Source organism: Epinephelus fuscoguttatus, linkage group LG4 (genome assembly GCF_011397635.1).
Source record: "Epinephelus fuscoguttatus linkage group LG4, E.fuscoguttatus.final_Chr_v1".
In the NCBI taxonomy this organism is placed as follows: domain Eukaryota; kingdom Metazoa; phylum Chordata; class Actinopteri; order Perciformes; family Serranidae; genus Epinephelus; species Epinephelus fuscoguttatus.
The window spans coordinates 5,895,121-5,922,184 of NC_064755.1; the positions used below are offsets into that span (position 1 = coordinate 5,895,121).

Here is a 27,064-nt window from a genome sequence, read left to right on the forward strand (position 1 = left end):
ATTAAGGATGTAAATCACAAGTTTTATCACAATACAATACTTTATAAAATCTCTGAACATATACCATATTTGCTGATATTACAGCCAGTCACAATATGATTCAGGGGCCTGCAATCAATATGAGACAATATACATTTTTTTCTTGGCTGCTCACCAATATCTTTCTGCTTGGCGCTAGGCGCTAGGCTGCTAGCACTGTTTGAACACTTAGGAAGGAGGTGTGCTTGGATGGAAACAAATATTCGCCATGGAAATTAAAATGAAGGTGTATGCTAAAGATGATGATGTACCTTCACTTTCATTGGTAATATTGGATCATTGATAACTGATTGTTACACCTCTAAAACATACATATACAAACGCATATAAAAATGCCTTTTGTACTTTGTTAAGGTGAAGAAATGACTGTGTTTAAGATGAGAAGGTGGGAACCCAAAATTGGCACAGAATGTTAATGTCTTCTTCAACTGTAATTTATGAGTATTGTAAATAAGTTTAGCTTATTGAATTGAACACAGAGGGCCTGTGTTCACATACTGTATGTATGTACACACATACAGAGACAAAAACACAGACAGAGATACAGAGCTGATAAGTATTCAGACCTTGTCTAGACTGCATCAAGAAACCAAACCCCCCGTCTCCCCCCCTCCTCTCTCTGCATCATTTGGGATCTCCAGCGTTCAGACAGGAAAGAGAGAGAGCAGAGGGAAATCCCGCCCGCCTTCCTCTGATCCAAAAGGAGATAAGGCAAGTAAATAACTTCTTCATCTATTTGACTTCTTCATCATCATTTTATCAGTCATTATTGTAACCATCATTATCATTTAGATATGTATTTTTATGTATGTATGTTCATGCATACTTATCCACATGATATTTGTGAGTGTTTTCCACCTGAGCCTTGCTCACACATCTCCCCAGCTGTTACATAATCTGTCTCCTTGTGTACTGGGGCGGAATACTAAACAGTTGGGCTGGGTTCACCCATAACACCACAGACATCTTTAAAACCTTATTAGTCTTTTTAGTTTGAGTTGACCTATTGATCTGCGGAAATTTGAGATGTAAAATGTTTTATAGTAAAGCTTCCTTAGTTTATTTTTTGGGAGGAAAAACTTGGAATGGTCCTTGCCAATATAGATTATTGATTTCATTCATTCATTCATTCATTCATCTTCTAACCGCTTCATCCTCTTGAGGATTGCGGGGGGGCTGGAGCCTATCCCAGCTGACATCGGGTGAGAGGCAGAGTACACCCTGGACAGGTCACCATACTATCGCAGGGCTGACACATAGAGATATGTATGGACAATTTAGAGTTATCAATTAACCTAGTCCCCAATCTGCATGTCTTTGGACTGTGGGAGGAAGCCGGAGTGCCCGGAGAGAATCCACGCTGACACAGGGAGAACATGCAAACTCCACACAGAAGGGCTCCCACACCCGGGATCGAACCGACAACCCTCTTGCTGTGAGGCGAGAGTGCTAACCACCACACCACCGTGCCGCCCGATTATTGATTTATTTAATCTAATTTTAAGTTGTCTGATTCATATTTATTGATATTTAATGTGACTGACTATTTATTAAAACTCTTTAATCAACTCTGCTTCACTCTGCCTCTGACTGGCTTACCAAAACATTCTTATCCTAACCCTAACCAGTTCAACTCCGGCGGGTCATGCCTTCACTATCCTAGGAAACCCAAATTCGCTACATGCAGTGTGGCACGGGATTATCCAGCATGACTGTTGTTGCATGTCCTGATTTTGCCAAGTGGTTGTTCTCCTGAGAACATTTTGTATGATAGCCTGAGGACAACTGCCTCAGCCAATCAATGCTTGTGATGTCATCAAAGAGAGCCCTGCTGCCAGTGCCCTAAAAAACATATACAAAACAGCTGTGCAAAGAGGCACAAATTACAAGATGAGACCTGAATGTTAACACTAGTCTGCTACAGACATTACAATATATTGCTTTTTATTATTTTGCCACCATGGAAACAGGGCTGCCAAGTTTCAGAAAATGACAAGAGTGAGACTTTAGTGTCATGATGCGTTCGGAAAAAATTTTTTTAACATCGATTTGGCCTGTTATAACGTCGATTTATACCTTAAGACTGATGTCCTCACCTCCATGCCAGCGGCTCTCCCTGCATTGTGGCCTCCTAATGCTAGTTTTACAGTGGTTCTCAAAGTGGATTCCAGGGACTCTGTGGTCTGTAACTCTGACAGTGTACAAATGGAACCAAAGGGTCCATTTGGTTCCATTTGTACACTGTCAGTTAAGGATAGCCCTTGAAATTTAGAATTTTGAGAAACACTGCTTTAGGGGGGTCTAAATTGATATTTACAAGTCTGTAACTCTGACACACACACACACACACACACACACACATTGAGACTAACGTTAGAGTCTCTTTTTCAAGTGTGAACTGGCCAAGAGAAGAGGCAAATAAATGTTACAAAGCTCTGCAACAAATACAGGACAATGATAGACTTATAGCCTTAAAACAGTACATATTAACTAGGAAACTCAAGGAGAAACAGCGAATCAACAGTGAACAAAATTGGGTAGTTGCCTACCGTCCGTTTTCTAGCAAGCAGGAGAACGTCAAGTGGGTTTTAAATGTCTGCGCTGTTGTGTGTGAAAGAAAGTTAGAGACGCCAAGACCCGCCTTATGTTGCTTCTGATTGGTTTATATTGCGTGGTGCCTTCCGTGGTTGGTTAGATTTAGGCACAGAGGACTGATGGATTGGTCTGGGATTGGTTATCTCGGTCAGTCAATCAGAGTTACTCGAACTACGGCAAGCCGCGAGGACCAAAGTTTATTATCATAGTATAGTATACTCATAGTATCGAGTATTGAATGGGGAAATATAAGCGTGAGAAATGTCAAGTGTGGCGTGTGGTGTGAGAATGGGTCAAATTGCGTGACTGTCACACTCAAAGTGTGACGCTTGACAGTTCTGTGGAAATAAGCTCACATTAGCTTGCAAATGTGAGCTAAAGTTAGCCAGCTAGGGTGCTAGCTACTTAGTGTTAACTCCTCGATCATAACAGAATACTCAAGCATTAACTTTAATTCCTGCTTGATTTAAAAAGGCCACTACAAGAAAATGTATTCTTTGTTTGGATTTTCAAAGGGACAGTGAGTTTGTTTCTGGCTGCTAGAGTTAGTGGGCTAGCTGCAGTGTGCTAGCATTAGCATGCTAAAATTTGCATGGTAGCATTAGCGCGCTAGCTCGCAAACTATATCCTTAATTTTTTTCTAGGATTGTGCCTGGTGACAGAAAGTATTCCAGAAATAAAGTGAGGCTTATGGGGAACCAATCTAAAGAGCATGATTATTGACTTCTACAATGTGTACTGTAAATATAAATAAAATTTGACCCTAAAATGGATTTACATTTGTATTTAAAGGGCACCACCAAAATATCGAGCCTCAGCTAACAAAGTGTAATCTTCTCTCAATGACTGATTTTGGTGGAGCTTAAGTTAGTGATACATTCTGCAATTTTATGGGCAGTGCTGCAACCAACAATGAGAACTAGAGTCAAAAATAGCACCCTAGCTGGCTAATTGTTAGCCCACCTTGGCAAGCTAATGTGAGCTTATTTCCATGGTGGCAAAATAATAAAAATAATATAAAAAGCAAATATTTAATGTCTGTTGTAGCGGACTAGTATAAACTAAAGTAAAAACATTTATGTCGGGTCTCATCTTGTAATTTGTGCCTCTTTGCACAGCTGTTTTGTATATTTGTAGGGCACTGGCAGCAGGGCTCTCTTTGATGACATCATAAACATTGTTTGGCTGAGGCAGTTGTCCTTGGGCTACCATACAAAATGCTACCCTGACTATGTTGAACTCGCCTTGTGTGTACATGTTTGCTCTCTCTGATTCCATGCTGCCCTGTAAACAGACAGCCTAATGCCAAAAGTGAAAAAGACAGCTTTGTCAGCCCTCTGAGAAGTCATAGATTGTTTTGAAGAATGCTCAAAACCCATTTGAACAATGGATGCAAAGTGTATTACTACTTTTCACTGAGTCATAGAGCTCCCCAATGTATTCATAAATTCTAAGTTAAACAAGCTGGCAAGACGACAGACTGCAGCAGAGAAGAAGAAGCGGTAGAGGTCTTTGAGAGAGAGTGCTATTTGTGTTCAGCCTGATTTATAATGCAGAGAAAAAAAGCAGGCAGGAAGTGTTACAGAGAGGATGGGGAGGGAGTAAAGTGATGATAGAAGGAGAAAAAGAGGACAGTAAATCTGGGAATTCTGTCTGGTTTGTGGTTTTTAATGCAGAGTTATGTCGGGCTGCTGGTGACTTAATGCATACATGTCGCTCGTGCTTGAGGTTTGGCGTTGGTTTTACTCTGTGTGACTGATGGTGGTACAGGTAGCAGAGATTTGATGTTTTGGCTGGGTGTTTTACACACACACACACACACACACACACACACACACACACACACACAGCTTATTAAAGAAGGGGTCTCTATTTGACAAAGCATATTTCCTGTCTATTTCTATATCCACAGAGGAGCAGCGAGGACAGAAGGAGGGCTGACTGCTCCTCCTCCTCTCTCCTCACTCCCTGCTGACTGACAGCCTCATTAACCAGTCATGCCACTTGGAGGATGGTGGGCAAGGCTCACAGATGTTGAGTCACAGTGAAATCCAGAACACACACGTTTGTTCCGTGTGATTGTAGTTCATTCCGTAACTCAGATTTGCAGTTGCTGTTGGATGCACAGTCAAATCAATTACTGTAGTCTCTGTTGTCAACAGAATCACAGTCAGTGAGCAGTGTTGACCAATGAAGTTTCTTCTGATCATCAACAAGACTTTGCTGAAGACCAAAATTAGTTGAAGTCACGAGGAAGCTAGCTGGGTCAGCATTTCTTTAAAAGTCTTAGCCACGTGTGTGTTTTAAAGGAAAGCTGGGAGAACTCTGCAAGCAAAATGGGGTCATATATTAATCAAAATCCTTTTCATTATTTAGTGTTTGGCTTAGTCAGACTGTAGAAAAGGCAGGCTCTACACTTTGGCAGTACACTCCAATCTAATCCAATCTAATTTGCTGTGTTGTGCCAGATCAGGCAGATCAATCTCTAAAATGCCAGTCTTCTGGATCTTTGTCAAATAGTCATTTGCAGAGTCATCTATCCAGTGTCTTGTTAAAAGAAAGATCTTTTTCTTTGGGTTTTCAATTAAAATGAGAAGACCAGAAGACTAAAATCAATGCACCTCCTCTGTGGAGTGTGCCAATGTTTATCACCATGTTCCTACAGTAGCCCAGAATGGACAAACCAAACACTAGCTCTAGACAGAGCCATTTGCATTTTAGCAGCTGTGCTACTTTGGAAAGAATCCTTCTGATTCTCATTTAGTTCTGTGTTTAAACACTGTTGACTGTTTTGCAATATTTTACATCATTCTGAAAGGCAGGCTAATTAGGTGATTACAATAATTCTACATTGATTTTTTTTTCTACTGTACTAGCCTAAATCAAACAATACATATTAACAGCTTGTGTTTCTGCTCCTGCATAAAAATAAAACATGATGGCAAAATGATGATAGACCCAATTGCTGGAAAACTTTGACAGTGTGGGATAACGTGCCAGTATCTTTGTTGGCCTGATTGGTTGTGGAGATCACTTCAGACTCTTTATAATATTGAAGTCAGGTTTTTAATAGTAAAGTGTGTGTCTCCTGACTGACTGCCTTGTTGACTGATTATGTCCAATGTAATCCTCTGCCATCAGCTTTATACTGCACTGTCACAGTATGCCACTGGGATTAAGGATCGTCCCCCATCTCTTGCATGTGTGTGTGTGTGTGTGTGTGTGTGTGTGTGTGTGTGTGTGTTTGTGGACATGTATTGCTTTCTACTCCTGATCTACTGACCACAGATCAAACCCACCTACCAAACCAACTTGTGTCACTGTGATAGGAATGAAGGGGATTAAGGCCAGCTGGATCAAACCATATGTATATGTCTGAGGGGGTGGTCAAATAGGGAATGATGGACCTTTGCCATCCATCATAGACCCCAGGTTCATACTGGGAAATATGGGCTTTGATGGTTTCCTGCTTGCCAAGACACATACCATATAAAGTACAGTGATACCTTCTGGCTCAGGAGATTTTCAATTTGGTATTTGGTTAATTCCTTTGTCTAGTTCAGTAGTACCTTAACCAGCCTCATTTATGGTTCAGTTAGCCTCAGTTAGGGAGACTGTCATCAATTTTTGGAACTAAAGGAGAAAAAAAATATATTATAATGGTTGTGCTTAAGGTTGAAAATAGCTCAATCGCGTTTGGCTTTCTCATACAACATCATTAATATTAAGTTATTTATGTTGTATATAACTGAAATATTTTGGGGTCTTTGACCCAGAGTTCTACACAGGTCCAGTTTTGAAAACTGGCACCCACCCATACCCGTAAAGCTCAGTACTAGAACCAGAATCATAATGTCTAAGTCAAAGCCAGACCTGCTGGCACTCGTTGATAAAAGTCCCATGACCCGACCTTCACCCATGATTAAACACACGCAGGCTACAGTCACTCACATTAAGTTGGGTTCTCCATTCATGAATTACAAATTCTAGTGGAGGAAAAGTCTCTTTCACTGGCTGCGCTCGATGCAGGGATGGTGAAAACATTCCACACAATCACTGCCAGGTTAGGAAACATTTTAGCGTGCTCCCTCCACCACTATAAAACCGCAAAAGGATCCTTGAATGCGATGTATGTTGCCACCTGATCCTCGGGCTGCAAAGTTTTATCGCTGGAGTCAAAGGTTCGACTTGTGTCACTGACTTTCAGAATGAAAGGAATTGCAGCTTGATAACAGTGATTAGGATGTCAAAATATTACACATATACTGCACATTGTATACACATAAATATATATATATATATATATATATATATTCAATTTATTCATTTTTTTTAAAAACTATTACATATTTTTGCACCCTCCTAAATTTTGTCACTGAGAGGACAAAGGCCCATTGAGCCTTTTCAGCATACATTTGATCAAAGTAAAAGTCTAGTTGGTAAAGTTCTTTACTTTTTTCATTTAGAACCTCTGCATTGTAGCACATATTCGTTTTGAAAGTATTTATTTGCTCTTGTGTGTGGCCAGTTACTGGTTAGCAACCAATGATCTAATCTGGATATGTGGTTTAGAAAAATTTCTTCAGGTGAAATGTCCAGCCTCCAAACAATCTATCCTGAGACCATCAGTCCTGCATTTGAAGGATGAAATCCAGAGGTTGAAATGGTGACAGTTAAACTAGGTGTCATCGGGTGTCACATTAAACTTTCCACCTACATTCACATTGTCTGAAAACTATTATTTAACTGTTCAATAATTGCACCCATGTCAGCAAACATCTTGTTTTATTGTTTCGTTATTGTACCCATACACATTAACATCATCCCATGAATGAACATTGACATTGACATCCATTGACCTTCTAATCACAATGTCAATTGCAGTACTACTGTGGAGGTGGAATAGAATTGCTACACCTGTCGAATGTGATGAACCCTGACAATGATCCCCATCTCCAACCCACTGCGTTTTTCAAAACTTTAACTCTGAGTCAGTTTAGTGGGTTTCCTTAGGAGGAAGCAGAAGAAGACTTTTTCACTTACTTCCTACTGAAAAGATAAAAAGCATTGTATTTAACAACATTTCATATGCCTCTAACATTTAAAGAGACAAGAGAAAAGAATATTAGATGCAATTGGGCATTCTGGGCTTAGCACCATCCAAGGTGCGTGTGTTTGGTTTAAAGAAATACAAACAAGCCAGAGCATTTTCCCCCTATAGTACAATACTAATGTATGCTTACAGACCTTTCTCTGCTTCTCTGCGCCAAGGGGATGAAATAAGCTTGGCAACTTGAGACTACATTAGGGCTAACTGAATGATGATCTGTGTAGGTCAATCAGATGAACTGCCCTTTCTTAGCACTGCATCCACTGTACTCTCCAACTCCTACATTGTTAGTGGGGCAATCTGGCTGATTATCTTAACCACCTCTTTGCAAGAAGTTCTCTTTGTCTTCCACCAGCCCTCTTATTTCCATCTGTGTTTGTATCTGGCATGGTCTCAACATTTCCTTTATAAGATGTTATTTTCCTTCTGGAGGGATAAAATCTGGAGTTTTAGTTTATCCATGTCTGGCATCAGCGGCCTCTTTCCTCTTAATCTGGATCTCAGAAATGTTGATGTAGGCCATGTGATTGTCATTTTGGCGACTCAGATCCTGAATAGCATTGTAAAAGTAATAGTCACAGATATTTCTTGATTTGTCCACCTGGCTTCAATCTCTTTAGATAAAGGAAACTTCTTCAAAACTGTGTACTAAAACACAGTCTTTAGTGTACATTGGAAATGGCCAAAGTTGCACCAAAGATCCTTGGGTAGGTTTAGAAAAAAGTATGTACGTACTTTTGTTATTAAGGTCACATAAAGAGACATATCTTACCTTACAGAGGTCACATAGGTTTTGTGATGTAGTTGTAGTCATCTGATAGTGTAGTATATAGTAGGAAAAATGCCTTTTTTTGTTGTTATTTAATTATAAGAATGCATGGGCTCAGGCTGGTGCTGCCACTTCAGAAAGGTTGTTTTGAAGTTAAGCAAGTCCCTATGAAATTGCACCTTGAAACCCCCCCCCAAAACATTTAGTTTTCAACTAATACAGACAAATGATGAGCCTGAAAATAAACATCACACAATTTTTTCTAAAGAGATCTTCCTTTTCCTCTCTCTGTCTGAGGGCAAAGTAAACACTAGAAACATCAGGCAACATATGTCTTTGTATGTGTGCATGATTTGGCTTTTTCCCTCCCAGCTTGAGCTGCTAATGAGCACACAATAGGTGCTCCATATGGTGGGCCTTTGGTGCTTTACACACACACACACACACACACACACACACACACACATAAAGACTTGACATTTAACTAGAATACAGGTCCACACTGAACGACAGCCTTTAAGCCTGAAATCCAGGGCTCCTTTCAGATATCCTGTAAATCTGACACCATTAAAGTATCATTCAATTGATCCTAATACACAATATACTTTGCATTCTTTTACAAAAGGGTTGAAACCAAACCCAGGTTCACTCTGGATACTGAAGCATGCCAAAGCGCACAGATTTTCCGTGAAGTGCTGCCTGTTTTCTTTCGGCGCCCATGTTCTCTCATGCAGAACCAAAGTTCACAAGCGTGAGCCCGTGGAAACTTTAAGCTGTATGCCGTTAGCAATATGTGCTGAGGTCAGCACAACACTCTGATTGGTGTGGAAGTCAGTCACACTATGGCGAGTGCAACACTAGAGCTGCAAGACCTCCCCTTGATAGACCTTCTCTATAGCTGATTTAACAAGACGCTCTAAAAGGTCACCTGGTCAGGTCAGTGAAACATTGGAATTCTGGGTGGATGTGATCGCTGAGAGCACTGAGGACCTCATTTCATGGCATTCCTCGAATACAGGGCCTCTCTACAGGCGCACTAGACGGTGTCACTGTTGTCTGCACATTAGATAGTATTAGACATTTTTTCTATCTTCCCAACTGCAGATCATCAAAGAACTTAATGAAACCTAAGTAGCAACATAATTGTGATCAGTAACTGTGATTACTGAATTTAGGAACAGTAATGTGTAGCATTACGATGTTACAAACTGTGATTACAGTAACTGCCTTAAACAATAGGCTATACCAAAGCAAATAAGACTGCTGAGGTGTAAATCCCAACACTGACTGATAGAGGCTTCTCAGATTGCAGCTTAACAGTTGAACCTAACCCTAGGAATACAAAAAATGAGTTGTCATTACACATTCGTGTGTAATAATATTATATCCATTCTGCATTGGTTAAACTTAACAGTGGGTTGCACTGTAACAGCATTGTGAAGTAAAGTAGCGAGCTGGCATTTCTAATGTTTGCTAAGTAATAACAAACCTTTTTCATTTCTATTAACTGCAGTCAATGTTGATCATTTCTTACCTGCATTTTTTGGCTTGTATTTTCATTTCTGATTTTTTTTCTTTTTCCATTTTTCTGCTCCAGAGTCATATGAGCACTTTGTCTTTCTTCAGTGGGTTGCTGGACTGCTTGTTACAAAGGGGGCTATGGACTCCCATCTTAAAATGTACAACTTTACAGCAGAAATAAACATGTTTACAGCCTGGTACAAAAAGAGTTTTGGTCTCTACAGCTAATTTCAGCAGACATGATAACTGTACAGGGGGTGACTTTTTTTTTATGACTCAACCGTTTAGATTTGATTTAGTCCCAAAGTTACGCATATTTAAGGGCAGCCACTCTGAGTGACAGGCTGTCTGCTGATAGCGTCCTCAGCTTCTCAGTCAGATCCATCGCTTGCTCCTCCACAGCTCCAGCTTCTCATCCAAATATGATCATTTTTGTCTCAAAATAAACAAGATGGCGGCAACTGAAATACTCAACTCAAGACTTCAAAACAGCAGTCCACAAACAGATGGGTGACATCATGGTACCTACGTCCATTATTTATACAGTCTCTGGTCAAACCATCCACAAGGGGCCCTTGTCTGTGACAAGTTAAATTGCTTTTATTATGTTATTAAGCTATAACTGGACTAGAGCTAAGTTTTTCCCAGAAAAAAACAAATGCCCCTTAAAGAAACACCACTGCACGGGGCCCCCTTGTGGTTAGGGGCCCATTACAGTCACTTATATGTTTGTGAGGAGAAACCAGCCACTGGATGTGGGTCAGCCTGTCTATGTCTGACCTTCCTCTCTCCCCTTTCCTTTTTTTTCTTTCCTTATATTTAATAATAAATGGTAGACATCACCTTGTTGTAGCCGCTTAACAAAGAAAAAAAGGGGAAAGATAAAAAATGCATATCTAAAAACAAAACCTGAAACAGACAGACAGACAGTAAATATTATAAAGTATCTGTGTAAAGCTGCAGGACCTTTCCATCACTGTAGAGAAAGCATCTCATCAAGCATCTGTCACTCCCCTACTCCACCTCCTTGTCTGTCTGTCCCTCCCTCTCTGCCTCCATCCATCCTTCCATCCATCCCCCTCCCACGGGCAACCCAGATGTCTCTTTCATTCCACGCCCACCACCATCCCCACCCCGACCCCTTCTCCCCCCTAGCAGTCAGCCAAATAGCATGATCTTGCACGTACTGCAGTACAGGAGTGGACTGTACCATTGTGCATGTGGTGGGTGGGTGGCAGCAGGGAGGAGTGCTGCAGAGAGAGGGAAAGAGGGGGAGAGAGAGAGAGAGATGCTGGCACTATCCTCTCCTGCCCTAATCCTTCAGCCCTGTCTCTTGTGTTGATGCTCTTTACATATACAGAGTAGAAACTTCAGACGAGAATTTTAAGGCTACAAATGAATTTAAAGATATCTTGTTGAGAGGTCCGGACACCAATGTTTGGATATAAACTTCAGTTTGATCTGGTCTGGTAAGAGAAATGATTTTCAATGCACTTGGAGTTGTTTGTATTTGTATTAGGGTTAGGGTTATCTACTTGATGTAGATGGCAGAATGAAATGTAGTCTCAGCTGAAAAAATGACATTTGAATTTTATTTTAATTTTTTTTTTCAATTCAGAGCACATCCAGGTATTTAAAATGATCATAGATTTTTTCGTTTGTTCTATGCAAGTCTTTGTATGTCTAATTGTCTAATTGCCAGATAAAATACAGTATTATCATGTGAAATATATTTTTAAGTCTTAAGTTCCAGACTCTGCAGAAAAGATAATGTACTTTTTAGAGCTTGAGCAGATCAGACAACGGAACTTTTGTTCAAATAGCAGATGACCAGCTGTATGTACACAGAGTGCACTGTATGTAATGCCGAGAAAACACACTATGAGGAGAACAAACACTGTGAGGACAGTCGTTTTAGAGTCCTTAACAAGGTGCAAAGTAAATGGGGACATAAATCTATTAATAACAAGCAGGATGCACAAAAGCTCCTATTTATCAGGGATTGCTTGCCAACAGCATTATGTAATCAATGCACACACACACATATCATGTTACATTCTGACTCTTGCAATATGTATACTCCATTTAATAACGTGAGCATTTTTACAATGGGTTAAGGACTTTTGTTATTTCACTGTTGACCCATTTGCTGTGTAACATGGACTACACATCATGTGAACACTTAGCTGAAGAACAAGCTGGGCTTTGGTCTCCAGTCTCTCTCTGTCGTGCATCCATAAGTGATCTATGACAAAGCATCTTGTATAGTAATGAGTGTAAGTCATCCAAAGTGTTCATCTGGGAGTGTTGTAGACATGCCCAGCACCCTTTGAGAAAGGTTTAGAACTCATAGCAGATGTTAAAGGGGGAATATTTCTTTCACTGACCAAATCATGACTGTATTCCTCAAAAAGACTCAAAATGATGTAGGATGACTTGTAAAAGATACAACGTATTCTCATAGAACAGTTCGTATGATATCTTACAAGTTTGCGCCCCACCAATGACATTACGTCCATAATGTACAGTTACATAATTAATGTAAAGTTACAGGATTAGGGTTAGACAAAAATGCTGGGCTCACGCAACATGATATCAGCTTGATTATAGCAGTCACTATGTCAGATTAGGCGATCATGATGTCCCGACAGAAAGTCTACCACATTTAATTTTCTTTTTGTCTTGTACGACTTCTCTCGTCACAGACGGCACTTTGACCGATAAAAACACAGAGCGATCTGCTGCCGTAGACAACTGTACAGCAACAACACCCCAGCCTTTTTGATATTTCCTCTTGGGATGTTACCACAACAGAGTAAAATGGGGAAAAATGATGGCATGAAACTTTAGCAACCCGGTGAGTCCTGCCATTAGCATCAAGCTAGCAACGAATGTTATTTCTTTATAATTGAGAGGGATTATAAAGGAATAATATTAAGAAATAGGGGCAGGGCTTTTCATTGCCACAATTGCAATTAGAAATTACTACAGCAACATTTCAGTTGACGCATGAACAGACACAGTGACTGAAATAATAGTAATTATAATAAAAATGGGACAAGAATAATCCAATGACATCATGCACATCGTGAAAGATGACCAGGGATGATTGGTCGTGGACCAACGCGTAGTCTGTCATGTCTGTTGGCCAAGTCACGGCAAGACTTTATGAATCCACAAACACCTAAACTGACTTTCGACTGTTGGAACAGACGAAAATGTTGTGTAGTCTGAACCTGGCATAAAACTTACAGTGGTTAGATTTAGGAAAAGAAAGATGGTGAGGACATACCCTTAAAGTGACTAAAAGTTCATTCAGAGTTCACAGGGATCTGAGCATGCGACTCCAGGCGAAAGTCCCAGACGAAAGACAGTTTTTTTGTGACCCACCACCCCAACCTTCCTCCTTAAGCACCTGGGACTGCTTCCTTCTTTACTGCCATCAGGGTGATGGTCACATGATCACACCCTTTTAAAACATGTGGGATGTGTATAAATTTGGGCGCATTGCTTTTAGTAGGAAAACATACGAAAAATTTGTCAGAACAGCCTAAAAAGATAATATATTTTGAGTGACCTCAAAACATCAACAGAATTTGTCAGCAAATCCTCCAAACTTTGTTACCTCAAATTTCAGTTGGGTCCATTTTGGTCATATGTTCACATATCTGCAAAAAGATTGGTTGGCACAAATGCTGGCGTAGACAGTCATGGTTCCCATACTACGTGCATCTTACTTTGTTGATTCCCTGTAACATGTTAATATTGTCATTGTAAGCAAGTTGACATGCTGAAATTAGCATTAGGTTACACAATGATTCAAAGTCTTAAAGAGCTGTTGGCATGGCTGCAGACTCTTAGGGTCCCATCTTACACCCAGTGCTGTCATTGCTAGTTTCAGACCCACGCAGTTGTCATTTTCACAGCCCCACCTACATTGTGTAAATAGCAAATGCACTTGAGCCCATCTGTGTGCCCATGGGAGTGTAGGTCTTAAAATGAGGTGTCGTTGGGTGCATTGTTGGTGTAGTGCTACTTTGAGGCAACAGAAAGCAATTGCACCATTGACCAACAAAAACCCAGTCTAAAGTCCGAATGGCGGGGTAGTTTCCGACTATTTAAAGGGTGCATTATTTAGACAGACGTCAAAATGCACATAGACTCTGCTTGTTACACACACGGACAAGCAGATCGGTTGCGGATGGGTGAAATAATACATCATTAATGTTTAATTATATTAAAATGTAAATGTAGCAGAGAGCAGAGCAGAGCTGCTGTCCAAATTCCAGTTAAGAAAGACTCTCATGTAGCTACACATGAGAAGCAGTGTAACATCACTGATTATTTCAGGAGGAAAAAGTTTAGCTCTGTTTCCTCTGTCAAGTTCATAACTACAGTTTTTTTTTGTTTTTCAGCTTAAATGTCCCACTATATTTGCTGCAGTGACATTACTGCTCTAACTGCATTACTCTCAGCAGAAAACAGCCCGCTTCTCTAATTTGCTGAATCAGCTATGTGAATAGCAGTACACTAGGTGCAGGTACACCTGGCTTTTGAAGGGAAAGGGAGATGACACTCACATACAACCCCGTTCTCCCCTGCACCTTACACTGTGCCCAAATGATGTGCTGTTTAACTAGCAGTAGCAGAGTTGGAAACGCACTTAATGCACTTGCGCCATGCACTTTAGACCATGTGCTATAAATTGTTTTGACAGGGCCCTTGGTCTTGTTTGACCTGGTGCGTCAGTGAAATAATGTTCAATATCATTGCCTTCCAAAACTGTTACAAATTACCCACTCATCTGGCTATGCTACAGTCAAGGTTTGGACACAAAAACTACATGGTTAGGGTTAAGGGAAAAAGTTTTAGATTGAATAAAGAAACACTCATGATCATGGTTAAAAGAAACCTGTATTAACTGGCAAAACTTCAAAACAGGAAATGAAGTGTGGCCTCTACTGTCAAAACCACACACCTTGTTGACCCGTCCATCACATACCTCTGTGTGAGGGTTTGCAGTTGTTTAACTGCAGTAATTTAGGTTGGTGAAGGCCTTTTAAATAAATGTCTAATGCTATTTTTTTCCTAGTGAGGGCAGTCACATTGGCACTAGTTGTACACACTCCATGATTTCTTGAAGACTGCACTTGCCTACCTAAGTATTACATAGGCCTACACACATATTTTAACCCTGGCATACCCTGGTTTTTCTTCATTTCTGTACAGTATTAAAAACTATTTGCATGTCAGTATTCCATCACACTACACAGTGTGTCTGCAATTACTTTTGACAAAGTTATTTTATGTAAGCGGCAAGTTTAATTTACACCCCCACTTCAATGCCTCACATGTGCCATTTAATTCACTGGTGCATCAAGACAGGAAATAAATACCTCAGGGATGCTCTGATCTTCCTCTCCTGCTACTGCTGTGGTGTCTCTGCTTATTCCCTGGTCGAGGTATGTTATGTGACTTGTAGTGGGATGCTGCTTTGTTTGTTTTACGTAAAAACATTTCAGACCAATGTTCCTGCATGCTGTGCCGCCTCCATGTTAAATGTGTGAGATTTTTAGCTTGGGGCTGAGATATTCCCTGCAAACTACTGACTGAGAGTTTCAGGCAGCCAAGGTACCCTCTTCTACTACTCTTCTACTATTCTATTCTTCTTACTCTATCTATCTATCTATCTATCTATCTATCTATCTATCTATCTATCTATCTATCTATCTATCTATCTATCTATCTATCTATCTATCGAGCCATCCATCTATCTCTTGAGCCATCCATCTTATCTACCAGTTTGTCCAACACATTTTCTTCCCAAGAGTAGGGATGTCTTGCCATGTCAAGTTATGCTTGTTACATGCATTGTGTCTTTCAAAATACACATGTTTTCACAGGAAATGTACAGTTTCTGCTTGTTCAACAAATACAGTCTTTTTCAAAATGTGGTTAGGTTTAGGGAAAAAGGCACATGGTTAGATTTAGGGAAGAACATTACCTAGTTAGGTTTAGGGAACAAAGGCAAGTGATTGGGTTCAGAATCATGGTTTGGCTCAACATTCACACAGGAAGTGCACAGTGGGCTCCCAGGTGAAAGTCTGGGGTTTGTTGGACCAATCAACCTCCCCTCTCACCTGCCCTATAGGGACTTTCCAGCTCCTTATATTAGACTGACAAAGTGGCAGTTTTCACAACTTGGGGATGACAGCAGGCTGGTTTGTCACAACTGGCACTTGAGTCTTGACCAATATACAGTAGAGACACATCATTTTAATAATTTAACAATTGCCATTTTAATAAAAATAACTTCATAACTGAACATAAACAATGTATGCAGTGTGGGTATCAGGACCATCAGTGTTGTAAGGTGCACAAAAGCAACCAAAACAAGGAAAGAAGAGTAGAGACAGAGTTTGAGTCAGGTGAGTGGACCAAGAGAGCAAGACAGAGCGTGAGTAACCAGACCTTACTGTTATAAACTGGCATCACCGGACCCAGGTATTACCAGAAGGAACAAGTAAACATCCTGCCCAAAAATGACATACATCGCATTGTAGCATACAGACACTGCTGCAAGATAAAGCTGGGTCCCTACGGGATAACTGATATTAAGGATAAATTAATTTTAAAAAATTGTCTATATTACCATTTCTGTCCCCACAACCTACCTCAGCAACCAGGTACCTAAAAATGAAGCACTTTAAGAGGGAGCACATGTACAGAGAATAGATGGAGGACAATGCACATGCAGCGACACAGTTAGGCGAATGGAGCACAAGAGAGTGATTCTGCTGCCACGTTAGCCTTGCCTTCAGTAGGTTTAACATGTAGGTTGTGACCTGCAGAAATAACATCCACCTCATTAATTGACGATTTGGACAGTGGAGCCAACATAGAAATATCAAGGGGTTGTGGTCCATACATACCACCAATGACCTTTTTCCATAACCTACATAGACCTCAAATTGTTGAAGCTCCAAGTAAGATCAAGTGTTATTTTTCTCTATAGTGGAATAATTAAGCAGGTATGAGTTAAACTTTTTAGAGAAGTAACAGACTGGTCAATCCACACCATCTCTCCTCAGTAACAAAACTGCACCTGCCCCCACATGACTAGCACCAACTTACAGCTTGAATGACTCATCCAAGCATGACGCAGCCAGAACTGGAGCAGCACACAGGAGAGTCTTTTTGTTTTCAAAAGCTCTCAGACACTGCAAGAAACACACAAATTTAGCCGTGCCCTTAAGCAAATCAGTCAGGGGCCAACTCCACTTAACACATTCTTATAAAATGCACAGTAGGGACCTACCAACCCTCCAGAAAATGCATCAACTCTGACAGCTCTGACTGTAGCATCTATTGGGAACTGCCCATTGGTCTGACAGCCCATTGTTCCGACCATATTAAACCCACTGTTTTGAAGTCCCGTTGTTCCAAAATCATCATGATGCCCTGTGGTTAAGGTCTGGTTAGGTTTAGGCACAAAAACCATTTGGTTAGTGTTAGGAAAAGATCATGGTGTGGGTTAAAATGTAAAAGCAAGTGACAAACACATAAGCCGTGAGCCTGCTTTGCCTCAAGCCTTTCCCAGCTGACCCAGAGCCGGTCGTGGCACACCATCAAGGTAGAAATACGCCCGCCGGGCGGCGTTCAGCACCGTGGACTGTCGGACTAATGGGATGTCGGACCAATGGGCTGTCGGACCAATGACATGGACCCCATCTATCAGGTGCACCTGCCCCTGTCCAACCACCCGGCCAAAATATGTCACCATATCCCTGGCAAATTCATAATGAAATGCGCAACAGCCAAGTAACCAAACAGAGCACAAATACACTGGACATGTTAGCCCCATGTATCATTAAAGACAACAACATCACATGCTACAACCATATTCATATGGCACTGGAAAGTGACAGGCACATTATGCAAAGACTAAAACTCATTGTATATTCAATCAGTCCAAAGGGTGTCATAACTGTGGAAATTTCACATACCTGCACTGTCAGAGGAACTTCAATCAATCAATCAATCAATCAATCAATCAATCAATTTTATTTATAAAGCCCAATATCACAAATCACAATTTGCCTCACAGGGCTTTACAGCATACAACATCCCTCTGTCCTTTGGACCCTCACAGCAGATAAGGAAAAACTCCCCCAAAAAACCCCTTTAACGGGGGGAAAAAAACGGTAGAAGCCTCAGGAAGAGCAACTGAGAAGGGATCCCTCTTCCAGGACGGACAGACGTGCAATAGATGTTGTACAGAACAAATCAGCATAATAAATTAACAGTAATCCGTATGACACAATGAGACAGAAAGAGAGAGAGAGAGAGAGATGCAGGTAATGACAGTAGCTTACAACAACATTAATAAAAGTAATAATATTATAGTTATAATTCTGGCTATTGTGGTACAATATGTTGAAGGTATATATTAATATCTGATAGTATACATATGTGACAATAATCATGTAACAGTATAATAACAGTAGAAGTATGACTAATGATAATGCTAGAGGCCAAAGCAATGCCATCCAGAGAAACTATGTCATCAGATAAAGAGTCTCTGAGTTGTTTGGGCCAAGAACAATAACTTCAGTTTTGTCTGAATTTAACATCAGGAAATTGGTGCTCATCCAGGTTTTTATGTCTTTAAGGCAATTATGGAGTTTAGTTAATTGATTACTTTCTTCTGGCTTCATCGATAAATACAACTGTGTATCATCCGCATAGCAATGGAAATTTACAGAGTGATTTCTAATGATGTTACCTAAAGGAAGCATATATAGAGTGAATAGGATTAGTCCGAGCACAGAACCTTGCGGAACTCCAAAACAAGCTTTAGTATGTAAGGATGATTCATCATGAATGTTAACAAACTGAAAACGATCAGATAAATAAGATTTAAACCAGCTTAGTACAGAACCTTTAAGGACAGTTAAATGTTCCAGTCTCTGTAGCAGAACTTGCCAGTACTACTTCATTTAGTCAAACTTGCTAACAAATATAGCTGATCCCTTCCTGGTATCAGACGTGTATCTATGTTTGTGACATCATTGTCTTTGACAGCACAGCAATATGATTAGCCAACATGTATTTTTCTTCCGACTCCAAAATTTTCCATTCGACGATAATAACATTTAATGGGAGTGTCACCAACATCGAAGTTGTGTTGAATGAGATGTAAAATAGGACTTGAAACCTCTTAATTACCTCAATAATATTGGTCTTTTGTGACACAGACACACACACACCTTTGAAATTCCAAAGTAAAATATGTACAAATTCACTTACACATGAGATAGGTTTCTTTTTTGCAAAAGAATAACCATTCACGACATCAAAATTTCATAACACTTTACAAAATCACAATAAACAGTTACAATATAGCCTACGTAACGCTCATATTACATTCTTGTTTTCCACTTTTATTCAGTAATGAATAGAGAGACAAATTTATATTGCCTGCCTAGAACGGTACCCATACAGCAGTCTGGCAACATTGATGGCAACCATGTCCAACCAGCCTTGGCATTCTGCTATGGCAACTCCACTTGGACAAACCACAAGCAGAACTGCAATACTTGAACCAATAGTAACAATAACGGGGATTTGTTATGTTTAGTAATAATTATGATGATTACATTATTTCGGATGGTGGTATGTGGTTAGAATAGCAATGAAAAAAAATTTTTTTTTTTGTTGTTGTTTTTCAGTTTCAGTTATATATTGGGGGGACATTTTGGGCATATCTGAACATTGGGGGTGGGGGGGGCGTGTCCCCCTCAATGTATATGGTGACTACTGCCCTGATGTTTACTGATGTTTACATTTTAACCTTGACCTAGCTAGCTAGCAGCTGATTAACTAGAAGTTGGCAGAAGGAGAGTTTACAGATGGGTGAATTGATTTCCTCATCTTGATGAGTGACTGTCCAACGCCAACCACAAAAAGAACCATCAAGACTGGCAAAATAGACATAAGATCCTAAATATAGCAAAAAATTTAGTGGAGCTGACAGAGTGGCGACTGGAAGCCCTGGCCTGGCTGCCTGTGGCCTGGTCACAGTTGCATGGTAATACAACTGTGACCAGGCCACAGTTGCATGGTAATGCAGTACAGACCTTAAAATTAACTTTGCACTTTGACCTGTATTTCACTATGAGAATAATACTGAAATTAATTAAATGAAATGAAAGCAGGCATGTTCAGTGTAAAGGATTATTATCTCAAGGAAGTCCCCACACACTGACTTTCATAATGTAGTGAAATGAACCGGAAAATTTAAAATAGAGGATTTGTGGTAAACATGGATAAACACTGGCATGGTTCTTTAAATCCAGCTGATAGCGCATATTTGATGGCGCTGCTGTACCAGAGAGCAGCTTACTTCTGCTGCGATTTGATACAGTAGACTGCACTGTACCTAAAGTGTGTGCGTGCGTGTGTGCGTGCGTGCGTGCATGCGTGCATGCGTGTGTGCACATGAGGTCTCTTCCTGCTGTCGACAGGAATGTGATGCATTATTAATTTTGTCTAAATGGCTGGGCTTACTCTGTAGCTTTCTCTGCAGTTCCCTCTCCTCGCATCCATCATGGTTGTGAGCAGGTCTGTACTTTTTCTTTCTGCTCGCAGTTTATCACATCTGTTTCTTCCCAAAATCAATAAGTTGAAAAGGTTGTCATAAAAACAGACTTCCTGCCAAATATGAGGTTTAGCCTATCGCTTAAAGTATACTAAGCATCTCCATTCCCATTGGGAGAGAAGCGTTGTCTGTGGTGTTTCCTCTCAGTTCACAGACACTGGAGTGTTGTCTCGAGTCGTGTATTGTGTCCTCTGTAGTTTCCCCTGACTCTCTCATTTAGACTGACCTTGGGGCATGTATTTTGATATTTAGATTCCACCAGATGGATAGTGTTTTGCTATGAACCTAATGAGGATGACCTCAATTAGGGTCCAAAGAGAATGCATTATTTTTGAAACTGCGTTGATCGCATGCTGCTATTTTGTCTCCTCGACACACCTTTACTTGTAGTCCAGCTGCTGCAGCGACTTCCTTTTTCCTGCTGCCGCAGTGATGGAAAATAACCACATCATTGTGCTTTTGAATAGAGCCTTTTATCATTAAAAACGGCTCAGTTGACAAATCAAAAGTAGGATGCACCTTGTGTCAAACAGACTTAAAATATCACTGAAGTACTTTGAGTTTGAGCTAACAGCTAAAGGCTGAGCACACAGGTGCAGCTAATCAGACTTATGTCAGCAGCCAATCACCATAGTCGGCAAAGCACTGTTTTGGAGTGTGCGAATCGCCACAGTCCTGTGAATGAAACTAAATCGAAGAAGTTAACTACATCGTGAAGACTCAGATATAAGAGACGTCCTGATGTTGGCATGCTGTGCCTTGTCATATACCTTACTGTCGGGGGGAGCAATAGTTTTACACTTACAGGACCTGTATGAATCAGAGAAAACAGATAAATGGGAACTCCTGAAAAGTGGAAATGCTGTCACATTAATCGGGATCACTGGACGTCAGTAAATAATTGAAATGATCTAACTGCACAAATATTGACACCAATTGGACATTGTATAAAAGTCAACATCATAAAATAAATTCTTTTTTATTAATTTGATTCCCAGTCAAGACACTCTGTTTCTTTACTCCCTTTACTTCACCTCGTTGAACTTTAAAACTGTTTTGAAATGCAAAATAATGGAATTTTAAACATGTGATTAAAAATGCATTTAATCACTCATTCCTCAAGCCAGTATCTGCCCTGAAAGAAATGATGTCATCTATGCTCAGATTCATTCCTTGTGGTCTCTTTGAACTCTATTAAAACACGTTGGGAGGTAGATCTGGGAGAGGAGATTCCTTAGGAACATTGGGAGGGTATCCTTGATAAAGTGCACAATCACCTATCTGTGCAAAATAGTACACTTTGCCAGGTTAGGCTCTCTAGGATCTATAAGGATGTGAACACAACTTGTGACAGGTATAGCCAAGCACAGGCGAGCCACGTACACATGTTCTGGTCTTGTCCTGCCTTACAGACTTACTGGGGGGAAATCTTTAGATTACTAAAGGGGAGGTTACTAGAAAATCTGTTGAACCAAATGATATAATTTCATTGTTTGGTGTAATTCCACTCACAGTACCACTCTCTTCACTTGAGGCAGCCTTTACAGCCTTTATTACCTTACAAGCCAGACATTCAAGCTGAAGTCCCCAATACTTCCTTCACAAACTCTATGGATAAGGGAAGTCCTTAATTTTGTCAAACTGGACAGAATCAGTTGCATAATGAACTGAGGACATTTTTCAAGCATATACAAGAGCTGGACTTTCCAGATACTGCTGAATGTTTGAATATGTATGTTAGAGAAACTAAATTTTAATGTGACAGGCAGTTTTCTGACCAACAGCCATTATACTATACTATGTAGTATTTTATGTTGTTTTTATCATCATACCCACACATTTTAATTTCAACTTTTTTTGTTCTTTGTCTTGTTCTGGATACTGACTTGGTTTGTAGAATTTGTCTTGTCTTTGTTCTGTCTTGGTTTTGTATTGTTCTTATTTTACTTACTACTTACTTTTTTGTTGTGTCACAATTGGAATGACCAAATATTGCTGTGTTTTATATCTGTTCTATTTGAAAAATTAATAATAATAAAAAAAAAACTAGATCATGGAAAAAAGAAAAAATGCAATCAATCACAATTTGCTATTAATCGCAATTAAAAAAAATTGCTTGACAGCCCTAAAAGAAACATTTTCCAGCACCATTTGAAGATAGCCAACTTCAAAAACTTCATAAACCAGAAATCGTAGCAGCAACAAATATGTAAATATATTTTTTAGTGTTCCCTGGAAACAGTTTCTGTTGTCCTGTGTGCTACTTGCAGCGCGTTTCTGTGTTGGGTTCATTGGTTTGGTTGCAAAAATACATCAATATTTAAAAGCTGTAGGGACACAAACTACCCTGGTGGGACTATTCTATTCAGGTCCGGTTAAATCATTTTTATTCATATAACACTTTTTAAAACAACAGAAGTTGACCCAAAGTTCTTTCCAGTCGAGGCAGATGGGTTAGGATCTGCGTCAATACAGGTATACAATATTTAAAAGAATTTGCATTAAAGGCAGCAATATATGGTGTTATACAGTAAACATTAACAGAGAGAAGGCAAGACAAAAACATGAAAAAGCTTCAACCAGCAGTCTGGGCTAGATTTGTGAGAGAGTGGGTGAGAGGAGTCATGGAGGGTCAAGTTGCTCGGAACAGCTGCTGTTACATTTGAAGTGGGTGGGAGGTTTGATGTATGTTAAGCAGTAGGTCCCACTGGAGACACTGTATGTTGGCCCTCTATCCATTTGAAAAGGTTTTTTCATCCTTTGGGCACTGCATCAGTGCAGTGTGCGTTTGTGTGTGTAGTGTAGATGGATGAACTCTTAAATAATATATAACCACAATGACTAACAGCAGCAGAAGTACAGGCAGGACTGTACAATACTGCTCCCATGATATTGTTTATCTGCAGGTCCAGGCTGAGGACTGATGTGCTTCAGCCTGTGTGCCATTGGCTGTGGTGTTTCTAGCTGGCATCTCCTACTGCATGTCATGATATTATCACAGAGAGGCACAGTAGAATCATGATACAAAATGAAAGAATCACAGTTTCACAGTGAAGCTCTTAAAGCCCAGTTCAGACTGATGATTCACACTGATCAACCTGAAACTTGCAACTACTTGCAATATGCCAGTCTGCAATGCTCTGAGACCTGCCAGTTTAAACTTTACACCAATGCGACTAGACAACACAGCACATTCGCTTTGCCATTTGTTAATTTTTAATATGGGGGGCAGTAAGCAGTGTTTACTGGAATGCAGATTTGATTAGCTGAGAAGCATCATGTGAGATGATTTAACACATGCAGTTGGCCTGTGAGTGTCCTTTGTCCGTTGCTAAAACAGTGCTACAATGCTGCGCCAGTACTGATACCTGCATTTAATCCTCTCCTGCTCTCCTTCACCACCTATTATGTGTTTTAATACATAGTCTCTGTTTAGCTGCTTTCATTTAATCATTTTTCTGTTTCTGTTGTCATTTAACTGAAAAGGTAGTGTTAAACAGACTTTCCTTAGCTAACAAGCCTGCCAGAATTTGCTCACAATAAATGCAACAGTACTGTAGATGACTGAAATTACTTGCCAGAAGGTTGTCAGTCATTGGAGCAAGGTTTTTATCAATAAGTGATGAAAACTGATGGTGGAAATGATTTTAGTTTCAACTCTGAGGCAGCACTATTGCCTGAATACTAACAGTAAACCAATTGCATTGGAGCTCTGTGGTCACTTCCCAGAGTTCCTGTCCATCAGTGAAAGTTGATCTAATCAATAGAAGAGCAGCGGAGAAGCACAACACAGAATCCCTGTAGAACATTTGTCTACATTTTATAATGACCAAGGTCAGACAAACTCAGAGGTGCAAAGAAAAACTTGTATATTGAATATGAAACACAAACAAAGGGGAATACGTCACTCTAAAGCTGTGACATTCTCTCAAGTTTGAGGATTTGTTTTGATTTCTTTGCAATTTTATAGATTTTGGATTTTGAATGAGGGAGAATAATGTGAAAAACTAACATCACAAAGAAAACATTCAGTTATTGATTATGTGTTTATCATCTCTGGAGAGAAACATTTAAAGTACATACTCTTTGGTCTTGTTAATATTGATGAGCAGAAAACCAAGGCACAGTAAGGATCTGTAAAGTGTGAAATTCAAATCGCTGCTGTTGGCAAACAATGTCGTCCATCTGGCTTCACTAAACTTTGCATCGCACAAACTGTATTGCTTCATCACAGAGTCTCTCAGGCAGGGATGAGAACTCTTATGCTGCGTTCACATGAAATCAGAGAGACACTGGATGGCAAACCAGATATTTTAGTGGAGGAGTGCAGAACGGTAAAATTAGATGGGGCCAGCATAGAATAGGAGACATCATGGCCATTCAGAGTTAAGCTACTTTAACATTCTGCCGTCCTCCATGAGGAAATTTAAAACTGGATTTTATATAGCTCTTTCACACATGGCGATAACAGGAATGATCCAGATAATTACTGGACATTACCAGAAAAATTACATAAAATAAAAAAACACAAAATAATTTTTGTAACAATACGGCATCACCATTGCAGCATATTGTCATGCTTTACCATCTCGCCATTCTGTTGAACTGTTGGTTTGTTTTTCCAATGCCATCCAGACGGTGTTGTCTGTCTGCCGTCTGTCTGATTCCTTGTGAACACAGCATTAGTTATAAAGCATGGGTCTTGATTATTTACAGGTTGATGTCTGATCAGAAAGAGGCAGCTGAGATCCTAGCTGACTTTGTGTGATAGAGTGAAAAACTCCACAATCTGGGAGAATCTTTTTATGGAGCTGTTGTGTCTTCGCACCAGGGGAAGCCAGTCAATCTGGGATGCCCTAGAGGCCTCAGTTAGACAATGTTCTGGGCAGAAATGACAGAGACTGTGAAAGGACTACAGATTCAGGAAGTGTTGTCACCCATGAACACCTACCAGACCAGGGGCGGACTGGGACACAAATTCAGCCCAGGACATTCGGGCGCACTGGTCCACGCACCGGCCCACACGTTTTTACCTATAATCCTCTATATGCTTGTACACACTACACAAACGCTGCCCTCAGAATCAACTGCATAAGAAAATCAGCAGTTATTGTTTAATTCCAGACTATAAAATAAATGCAATAATGAATTCACATATGGCTATGTGCTTATTATTTAACTTTAAACAAGAACATGATTCTATCCTAATGCATCTAATTATATGCACAATATAATTGTCTGCCCTGCCCAGCCCAATGTATATCTCCATGGCTCACAGCCATGAACTAAGGAGGTATAAATTGGGCAATAGGCCCTATAGTCAACTTTTAGTCAACTTATTACTACAATAAAAAATCTCACTTGGCTTTCCTCTGGCAAAAATGTAATGCATAGGCTATGCCTTCACATTGCACCTGTCATATTTCTGGTCTCATCTTCCTCCTCATCACGACTGGGGTTAGTCTGTCCCTCAGCTTCATTGTCCTTGGGACTGGGAGCACCACCTAACGTTAATTGCATGATGCATCCACAGGAAAAAAAGCAAGCACATATTTTCTTTTAGTACAGGTTTAAATTATAATGACTTAATGCAATACCTAGAAGCCTAGTTGGCCTCTTGAACCGGACACCTTGAAGAGATATGCAATTTTCCAAAGCCAACCTTGCACATTACACACTCACAAACGTTAGCTAATGTTAATACACCTGCTATAATGGCACTGTCGGCTCCAGCTCCAGCTCCATCTCCGTCGTTAGCAACGCCAGCAGCCTCAGCCCGTCAACCAACGCCGCGGCCAAACAGGTCGGTTATTTTGGAGCACTTTGCTGCCTCTTCCTGTAAAGATTTAAGTTTTTTTATTCAAGTTTTTTCTGCGCCACCCTTTCTTGTTTTTACTGGCTTTATCCATGTTTTCTGTCTTTCTCCTTTCTCAGTAGCTGGCACTAACAGTCAAACTAGCCTGGTCTGCCATGAGTAATGGCTGATGACTGTGGCTGAGCCAATCAGATTTCAAGAAAAACGAGGGCCTCTTTCGTATTGGAAGAGGCCGCTCTGATCTCCTCCCGCAAGCAAACATAAGATTGACACCTACGTTCCCTCTGAACATCTCACAGCTAACAAACAACATGGGAAGGACACACATTGCAGTACTGACAGCTAGCAACTAGCTTGACATTCACTAGTCTTTTTTTTTTCTTTCTTTCTTTGACCACCGGGCCAGCCCCACCAGCCCACTGGTGACCAGCCCATCGGGATTCGTCCCGAACGTCCCGATGGCCAGTCTGCCATTGTACCACACTGAAGGATGCTGTGGTCAACCTGACCTGGAGAAGTGTTTAAAAAGTGGACTAATGGACATGATCAAACATA

At 40.3% G+C, this 27,064-nt stretch overlaps 1 protein-coding gene across 1 annotated transcript in view; it reads left to right on the top strand.

Annotated features, from left to right (window-relative positions):
- The first annotated feature begins 11,334 nt into the window (after positions 1-11,334).
- Positions 11,335-27,064, top strand: part of LOC125887250 (synaptic vesicle glycoprotein 2B-like) — a 71,255-nt gene continuing 55,525 nt past the window's right edge. The window contains exon 1 of the mRNA XM_049573929.1: positions 11,335-11,503. The gene's annotated coding sequence lies outside the window, so the exon portion shown is untranslated. The remainder of the gene's footprint in view (positions 11,504-27,064) is intronic.